This window comes from Procambarus clarkii, chromosome 61 (assembly GCF_040958095.1).
Source record: "Procambarus clarkii isolate CNS0578487 chromosome 61, FALCON_Pclarkii_2.0, whole genome shotgun sequence".
Lineage (NCBI taxonomy): Eukaryota > Metazoa > Arthropoda > Malacostraca > Decapoda > Cambaridae > Procambarus > Procambarus clarkii.
The window spans coordinates 12,699,663-12,709,994 of NC_091210.1; the positions used below are offsets into that span (position 1 = coordinate 12,699,663).

A 10,332-nucleotide genomic window follows, 5' to 3' on the forward strand; every position below is an offset into this window, starting at 1 on the left:
ACCCCAACACCATCAACAAGAACATTGCAACAACACCACCACCATCATTTGCTTTCTAAATACCAACATGGGACGAGTGGCGGCAGATGACGAGGCTGCACTCAATGAGGAAGGGCAAGTGTGTCAACGTGCTCATTACTTTTCCTTGTTGATCACGTTGCGTAGTGTGAAGTAGCTGTCAGCGTTGCTTGAGCAGCAAGTTGTGGAAGTCATACGTCAGGCTGCGAGCAGCCGCGTCTAACAGCCTGGTTGATCAGTCCAGCAACCAGGAGGCCTGGTCGACGACCGGGCCGCGGGGACGCTAAGCCCCGGAAGCACCTCAAGGTAACCTCAAGGTAAGCCACCTCCAGCAGCAGCGTGTAGATAATATATGACACACTACTGGGGCAACATTGCCATGTGCCACATCAGGTGCCACAGCACTAGGTGCCACAACACCATCAGACCAACACTTGATTATGCAGCACCGTCCTGGAACACGACTCTCATGGGGTACAAAACCAAACTTGAAGAAGGCGGAGGTCTGTAACAAGACCAGAGCCTCAATGCAGAGGACGAAGCTTCGCGAACAGGTTCAGGAAACAGACGGGATATGATCACAACATACAAGATACTGAGGTGAAGATGTTAGATGGACAAAGACAACCTCTTTAAAATGATAGAATAAAGAAGATGGTATAGGAGAAAGTTTTAGACGTCAACATGTGGAATGCAATGAAAGGAGAACTTGTGGAAGCCACATCCGTCCACACAGTTAAGGCCAGATTCGACAAAGAATTTGCACTTCAGAATAGTTAAGTTATAACGCAACAGGTATAACAAGACTAGTAGGGTTGAAGAGCTAGACCTCACTTCCCCATGGACAGTGATGGGTAAGTGGTGATAGGTAAGTACCAATACCACAGTTTGACCACTCAGCATGATCACTGTGGCAAACTTTCTAGCTTGGTATGCTTGGTATGCAACTTTCCCCCCACCTCCCTACCCGACCCCTGCCTACCCTCTACCACCACCTCCACCCTCGCCACCATAACCACAACACCTTCTATTAACACCACCACCACCACCACTCCCTCCTACAACACCTCCACCCTCGCCACCACAACCACAACACCTTCCATTAACACCACCACCACCACCACTCCCTCCTACAACACCTCCACCCTCGCCACCACAACCACCACCACAACACTCTCCATTAGCACCACCGCCACCACAACACCCTCCATTAGCACCACCACAACACCCTCCATTAGCACCACCACAACACCCTCCATTAGCATCACCACAACACCCTCCATTAGCATCACCACAACACCCTCCATTAGCACCACCACAACACCCTCCATTAGCACCACCACCACCACAACACCCTCCATTAGCACCACCACCACCACAACACCCTCCATTAGCACCACCACCACCACAACACCCTCCATTAGCACCACCACCACCACAACACCCTCCATTAGCACCACCACCACCCTCCTCCAACACCTCCACCCTCGCCTCAGTCACCACCACCCCAACTACCACCACCAACAACAATAACCTCCCCCCACCCCCCCGAACACAAACAAAACTTGACAAAAACAACTTAAACAGTTTATAAACAAAAGGAAAGGGCACCACCACTCACCGGAGAGGAGAACCCTGGAAATAATTCCGGGTCGCACATTAGATAAACACTCACATAATCCATTAACAACTGACAGGAGACAAGTTCTGCCTTTGCTCTTGATGCTAGTTAAATTAGACAAAATTACCACAAAAAGACCCAAAAAGCATATTTACAAATGATTAGAATTACTTTATTTATCCCTATCTCATGTGGAACCCGTAGTTATCGGGGGCTTGCGGCCACTTTTCATGCTGACGCTCTCAATGCTGACCCAATCTTCCCTGAAATTGTTAATGTGTTAATACAAATAAGTGAATTGACATTGAACTACTGATCTCGAACGGCGGGGCTATATGAGTTGATGGCCAACCCTGCAAGCACATCTAGGTGAGTACCGAAGCACATGTAATGAACTTGTATGTAATTGAACTCTACCGGGGGAAAGTGCTAAGCCATTACGGCTATATAGCACTTGGAAGGGGTCAGGATAAGGATTTGGGATGGGACGGGGAAAAAGGAATGGTGCGCAAACACTTGTGGGCGATCGGGGGATTGAACGCTGACCTGCATGAAGCGAGATCGTCGCTCTACCGCCCAGCCCAAGTGGTTAGAATTGACGCCACACTGCTTTGGCCTCACTCTTATAGTACACTAAAATTTGTCATTTCATTTCTTTATTATACACCCCATACCCATCCCGTGGGCGGTGGTGGAAAAGGTTACAGAGGCACATAATGGGTTCAGGAACTAAACCCCATTGTTCGTTCAAGTTCAAGTACGTTTATTAAGACAATAAAATACATCTCAAAGGGATAGAGTAGCTTAGGTTATTTCTACCCCCCCCCCATACTGTCATTTAGCTAAGCAAGTGTCAATCTTGTGAAGCTAATTAATATTACAACACACACACACACATATATACACACACACATGTGTGTGTGTGTTTAACCATTTAGTTACCATGTCCCATGTGGTCTAGTGGCTAGGATACCTGGCTTTCACCCAGGAGGCCCGGGTTCGATTCCCGGCATGGGAAGAGTTTTTATAGTCTCCGTGGTGTAGTGGTAAGACACTCGCCTGGCGTTCCGCGAGCGCTATGTCATGGGGTCGTATCCTGGCCGGGGAGGATTTACTGGGCGCAAATCCTTAACTGTAGCCTGTTTAAATGTGTACTGTTTGCGCATCCCAACAGTAAAATGTGTACTTGGTTGTAACAACGATTCTTCGCGGCGGGGATCGTATTCCAGGGACCTGCCCGAAACGCTACGCGTACTAGTGGCTCTACAAGAATGTAACAACTCTTGTATATATCTCAAAAAAAAAAAAAAAAAAAAAAAAAAAATTAACCTAACCATTTAGTTTAACCTAAACTAAATGGTTACTTTAGGTTAAATTGCAAGTTTAATCCCATCAAGCAGGTAACCTAATATCGATAATTCATGTAAATAACTTTAGCTAACATTCGATCACCTTTACCTGATTTTATTCGGCAATTCGAACACAAACGTATTTGTTTAATTCGGTTGCGCGAACAGCTATTGATAATTGTCTGCAGTGCAATGATGCATCATCTGAATTAATATCTTAGAGACAGACAATACAACGTTAGCCTATTTATTCGGTTATGTGTTATTTAACACATTGATGTGATTATCAGGCGATGCACACGAACTGATTATTGAGCCCATTATTGGCCTGTAACTTTTTTTATTGCCACCCACGGGATGGGTATGAGGTCCACTACTACCCACGGGATGGGTATGGGGTCCACCACCACCCACGGGATGGGTATGGGGTCCACTACCACCCACTGGATGGGTATGGGGGTCCACTATCGCCACAAGATGAGTATGGCTCCACTACCATCCCACGGAATGGGTATGAGGTCTACTACTGCCCAGAGGATAAATTAACAAACTCAAAATAGAATGTGTATATAGAAGGGGTGGAATGGGGGTGGTGGTGGCAGGTGGTGATGGCGGAGTGGGGGTTGGTCGTTGGTGAAGAGATGAGGCTATTCAGCTCTCACCAGCGGTAGCCTCGGGGTGGCGATATACTGGTGTCTGCCGATATAGTGTCTATATAGGACATACTCTCCAACACTATATCTGTGATTGCCCTGATATGTGTGACTTCAGACCATATGGTATGAGGTGCTTTGAGCTCTGTAATTACTTCATACACTCAGGAATATTGGAAGATATTCTTGCGCTGTACCCAGCCAGAGTTTGTTAATGCCAGGCTCATAGATCAGCCTGGCACTTCATGTTCTCTCCTGATTTTTAGTCAGAGTTGATTTGTTTTTGTATTGAGGCAAATATTTGCTCCCATAATTCCATGTATGACTAACCATCCTGTGAGATGGGAATATTTGATGAACTTAAGCTAGTTTTTTTATCTACTCTGTGTAATCTTTCATATATAATAGAGAAGCAGCACATTGCTGTGTATATATAATATAAAATGGGTGTTGCAATGCTTGTTAATAATAACAATAACAAAAATAAGTCGAGGATACGGGTATAACAAGTGAGAAAAGAATATGTACTCTTCTACGTCATGAAGTTCATGCAGGCAGAGATCTTTTAGCCTACTACAGTGTGGGGCCAGGTATAGTCCTCAGGGGATTTATCTTACACACACTGCCTCTCCAACTCAAGGGTGACGTATTGTCGAGGGGGAGATTATGGCGTCGAGGCTCAGGTGTTTTCCCGGTGTGAGTTATATGTGTCGCCTCGCTACTGGCAGCTGTGGTAGCAGAAGAGGATGGAACACTACAGCAGGTCTACTGGTCAATAATGCCAGGCCCCCACTGACAAACACTTTTACTCGTGTCTGTCTATCGTATTGTTAACGCTATCTTGAGATGATTTCGAGGCTTAGCGTCCCCGCGGCCCGGTCCTCGGCCATGCAGGCCTCCTTTTTGTTACAACCCCCCCAGGAAGCAACCCGTAGCAACTGTCTAACTCCCAGGTACCTATTTACTGCTAGGAGAATAGGGACATCAGGGTGAAAGAAACTCTGCCCATTTCTTTCCGCCTCTGTCGGGGATAGAACCCGGAACCTCAGGACTACGAATCCAGAGCGTGGTCCACTTAGCTGTCAGGCCCCCAAAGCTTATCAAAAATGTCTGCTTCAATGACGTTCCTTGACAGCTTGGCTCATATGTTGTAAACAACTGTCTGCAACACATGGTGACAGGAGGCCTGTCTATATATGTATATACATGTACTTGAAAATTATATCGAGGTCCTCCAAGGCCGAACTACTGACCCTTCCAGGGATACAACCTCACAATTCCCTGGTACCTAGTTAATGCTAGGTTAACAGAGACATTAGAGGAAAGAAAACTTGACCAAACGTTTCTGTCCTGCCTAGGGGATAGAACCCAGGATCCCTGATTATGAACTGGGAACGAACCAGACTGTACTACCAGAACCCTAGTTTCCGTTAGTTAGAAAACAAATCTATGAAAAAAATGGCTACTTAGGATTTTTCGCTTATTTTAAAATGTAGTTTGAGTATGGGTATGGTTTGAGTATGGCTTCCTAGGCGAAGAAGAACTATCAGGGGGAAAGCGCCAAGCCATTACCATTATATAGCACTTGGAAGGGGTCAGGATAAGGATTCGGGATGGGACGGGAGAAAGGAATGGTGCCTGTCCTTGAATGGACGGTCGGGGATTGAACGCCGACCTGCATGAAGCGAGACCGTCGCTCTACCGTCCAGGCCCAGGCGAGAAAGTTTGTGTCGGGAACACTGGCACCACCGGTGTTGTAACAACTGGTTGATCATGCAGGAGTGTTGATCCTGGCATCTTGGGAATACTGATATCACCGATGTTGCAACAGGAGTTTGATCATGCAGGAGTGTTGATTCTGGCATCCCTAGAACACCGATATCTTCGGTGTTGCAACTACTGGTAGACCATGCAGGGGTGTTGCTCTTACCAACCTTGAAACACATCACCATGGGTGTTGCAATCACTAGTTGATCAGTCTGAAGTGTTGTTCAGCCTTGTTTTTATTAGCAATTTTGTTATTATAAATATAGGTTACTCAACAAAAAAATCCTATTTAATATATTAGTTTTCCTGTATGCAATTCCTGGTATATATATATATATATAGCGCTCAAACTAGTCGTGCTTCTTCCAGCTGATACCAATCTCTCTATTCAGCGCTACGCTTATTTTTTTTTTTTTTTTTTTTTGAGATATATACAAGAGTTGTTACATTCTTGTAGAGCCTCTAGTACGCGTAGCGTTTCGGGCAAGTCCTTAATCCTATGGTCCCTGGAATACGATCCCCTGCCGCGAAGAATCGTTTTTTCATCCAAGTACACATTTTACTGTTGCGTTAAACAGAGGCTACAGTTAAGGAATTGCGCCCAGTAAATCCTCCCCGGCCAGGATACGAACCCATGACATAGCGCTCGCGGAACGCCAGGCGAGTGTCTTACCACTACACCACGGAGACTGCTATTGGTTCCAGCTGCTAATGTTAGCGACCAACGCAACACTAAGCGCTATATTTAGCAGCGTGAGCTTCCAGTGTTGCCGTCAGGGGCAAGATGGAGCAATCAGCATGTCCTACCTGACCTTCCCGCCAAAAAAAAAAAAGGTTCTCTCGTGTTTATAAGGTATGCAGCCTATTTCCTGTCGGGTCAGGCTTTTATAATATCTGGAGATAAACGAAATAAAATATTGTATCAATTTTGCTTGTGAGTAGCGAGGTGTTAAGGTCTTATCATGGAGCTTCCAGTGACATTGTGAACAACTTGCTACATCTAGCAGTGACCTTTTTGATATCTCTTGTGAAGGGGAAAAGTTGATATCTCTTGTACTGTGAAGTGAACAAGAATGGCTGTTCACTATAACGTCACTATAGTGTAAAAGAGGACACAAACTACTAATTATTACATCGTTAATACCTTGTAAATATAGTGATGATTTGTGACCAATGGCGTCAGCAGTATGTGGAAATATTATCACCAATACTTGACAGCTGATTTCCTGCCAGAATTAAAATAAACAAAACACACAATTCTGATACACATTAAAAACAAAAACAAAATATAATTCTTATACAAACTGTAAACAAGAAATGTAATTTTGATCACAATTTCCCCATTTATACCGAGTATGTCAACACTATTTCGTCAGAAATACCCCCAGTGCTCCTTAAGTTGTAAACAAACACAATCAGCTGGCTAAACAAAACACAATCAGCTGGCTAAACAAAACATAATCAGCTGACTAAACAAAACACGATCAGCTGACTAGACAAAACATAATCAGCTGACTAAACAAAACATAATCAGCTGACTAAACAAAACACGATCAGCTGACTAGACAAAACACAATCAGCTGACTAAACAAAACATAATCAGCTGACTTAACAAAACACGATCAGCTGACTAGACAAAACACAATCAGCTGACTAAACAAAACATAATCAGCTGACTTAACAAAACACGATCAGCTGACTAAACAAAACACAATCAGCTGACTAGACAAAACACTATCAGCTGACTTTATAAAACACAATCAATTGACTAAACAAAACACAATCAACTGCCAAAAAAAAAACCACGATCAGCTAACCAAACAAAGCAGGATCAGCTGACTAGACAAAACACGATCAGCTGACTAAACACAACACAATCAGCTGACTAACATTGCCCCATCGGCACAAGATAGACACTGAAGATCAGCTGATGGCGGGAGGTTCCCGGAACTCTGACCCCGCGTGTCGTAGCCACACACGCCATGGCTATTGTTACCTGCCACCAAACCAGAGAATCACAGCAGTAATCTCGGAGCCAATTGTACATGTACGTATCAGTTCATGTATGTAGGAGTACATTATGACGCAAATGAGTACATTTGCGTCCTGTCTTCCATGTTTATGCACACCCGGTTGTTTGGGGGGGTATTACATAGAAAATATAGGCTGCGCGGACTCTAAACTGTCAACACTTAAGGTAATCTAACCTAGGCCAAATCTAGGGAATTCTAGGGGAGCCAGTTAGAGTTTCTAAGGTAATCTAACCTAGGGCAAACCTAGGGAATTCTAGGGGAGCCAGCTAGAGTTTCTAAGGTAATCTAACCCAGGGAATTCTAGGGAAGCCAGCTAGAGTTTCTAAGGTAATCTAACCTAGGGAATTCTAGGGAAGCCAGTTAGAGTTTCTAAGGTAATCTAACCTAGGCCAAACCTAGGGAATTCTAGGGGAGCCAGCTAGTCTCTAAGGTAATCTAACCTAAGCCAAACCTAGGGAATTCTAGGGGAGCCAGCTAGAGTCTCTGGACCGTGCAGCAATATCCAAAAAACAAAAGTGAATCGTTCACTCCACAAGAAACACAAATACATTGAAGATTCCCAATATGGCTAAATTAAAGGCGGGCCATATTTAGTTTACTCTAGTCTGTGCAACCTGTTCTGATAAAGAATACTGTATCCTTGTATTTCACTGTATATCTCGACCATATTACTGTACGGGTGGTCAATAAGTGGAATGCACTGAAAGAAAAAGTTGTGGAAGCCACCTCTATCCACAACACATGGAATTCAAACGTGAAGATAGTTAAATTATAACTTACGAGATACAGCAAGGTCAGTAGGGCGGGGTATAAAGAGCTAGAGATCACTTCCCCGTGGTCACTGATAAGCAAGCACTCCCTCACCACCTTGCCCTCTAGGCAGGGAGGGAACGTACTTACCTTACCTTACCTTATGGAGGAGTGAGGTAAAGCTCTTTATGCCTTGCCTACTAGTCTTGTGCCATTTTGCGTTAGTATAACTGATCTATTCGGACGTTCGAATTCTTTCGAATCAGGCCTTTAAGTTGTGGATGGAGGTGGCTTTCATAACTTCTTATTTCTGTTCATTTCACTTGTTGACCACCTGTACATGAGGGAGAGAGGGTAGCAGATGGATGGAACAGAGGTGGAGAACATGGAGGTCACAAGGCCGGGGTGGGAGAGGTTGTTATTGACCTTCCCTTTGCCCACAGTAATCCCATGTGGCCACAGGTCAAAGGTCAAGTCAGCAGATATATGATAACACGAAAACATTCATCACTCAGCCCCAACACTCTACTTTTTTTCTTTATTAAATATAAATTTATAAATAGGGAAATTTATTGTACAAGATTACATGATTACAAATGTGGCCTTAACATATATACAAAACTACCAATACAAGTAAAATTAAAAACACGACAATGGGAAACAATGATAAATATCATAGAATTTATAAATAAATAAATAATTTATACAATATGAAGATCATATTTACATCAATTTACAAGGGAAAAATACTACATTTATATATTTTTTATATAATTCTTAGTAAATCAATTTTTTATATTATCACAGAGCATGAGCCGTAAACCCCAAATATTATACCTGATCCTGCCTCGCAAGAACTTCAATATTCTGTTTACTGAGTAACCCTCCTGCCTGCCTTTTAATTTTTAAATTTAAAATGTTTGGTCCACATAAAGCTTTAAGAGTGTCTTTAATCCAGTTTACGAGAACAACTTTACATACATCAATCACTCCCATGCAAAGCCGCTAACACTCATAGCATTTCGGGCAACCTTCATCTATAACTTTAAGGCCATACGGACATCAGAATAGTTCAGTTGTAATGCAACTGGTACAATAAGGCTACAGTAGGCGGGTCATAAAGAGACCTCACTCCCCGTTGACACTGACAGGTAATTAAAATTGAAATAAGTTTATTGAGGTAAAATACACACAAAGGGATGAGGTAGCTCAAGCTATTCTCACCCATCGTGTTAATACATACATAGACCAACCCGTCCTCTTAAAAATAACGTCACTTTTGGCTGGTATGCGCGCTATGGCCAAATTTGGACGTAATTTGAAATGAAATCGACTCACAAAAGTGACGTTCTGTTCCGTTTTCTGTTTGAGTCGTCCGGCGTACGCGCAGAGGTTATAAGAGGACACTTTAAATTAACGTTTTTCATAACGTTTTGAAACTTTATAAGAATTTCCTGCCCACCTAACCTATCAGAGGACCCTTAACTTACTGTTGTTGAAAAAAAAACTCCAAATTTATTTTCAATTTTTTTTTCATTTTCAAATTACGTCCAAATTCAGCCATACTGGCAAACGGCCAAAAGCGACGTTCTTTTTAAGAGGACAGGTTGCATAGACACACATCACAAGCAATAAACGTATTACCCAACATTCTGAGAGATAAACATATACATTTCCTCTGACAGGTAAGTACAACTTAAAGTAACCCTGAGACTGTTTACCAAGTTTAAGAGTTATCTATCTAATATTACCTCAAGGCTTGTGTGGCCAGGATTTATATTTACAGAGTGTAGTAAAGTGGCGGTGTAGAGCAATATAGGCGGGTGGTGGCTCGGTCATGCCCTTATTATACACGGGGCTGGAGTATTATAAGTTCATGTTTATTGAGATAAGAAAAAAATACATCTCAAAGGGATAGAGTAGCTTAGGCTATTTCTACCCCCGTAAGGAGTATTACAATGTGATCTTACAGAATACTCGTCCCTCGAGGTAATGTTGCCATGACTGCTCTGCTCCACCACTGGGTCTAGTCATCAGGTAGTATGATCATATAGTCATTTATTTATATATATATGTACAAGAAGGTACATTGGGTTTGTGAGAGTACATAACAAGGGCAGTCCCCGTGGTTTAGTGGTAAG

At 43.2% G+C, this 10,332-nt stretch overlaps 1 non-coding gene across 1 annotated transcript; it reads left to right on the forward strand.

The window, feature by feature from the left end:
• The first annotated feature begins 2,585 nt into the window (after positions 1-2,585).
• Positions 2,586-2,657, forward strand: TRNAE-UUC (transfer RNA glutamic acid (anticodon UUC)). The gene has a single exon. It is a non-coding gene; the product is annotated as a tRNA-Glu (tRNA).
• Positions 2,658-10,332: the final 7,675 nt, after the last annotated feature.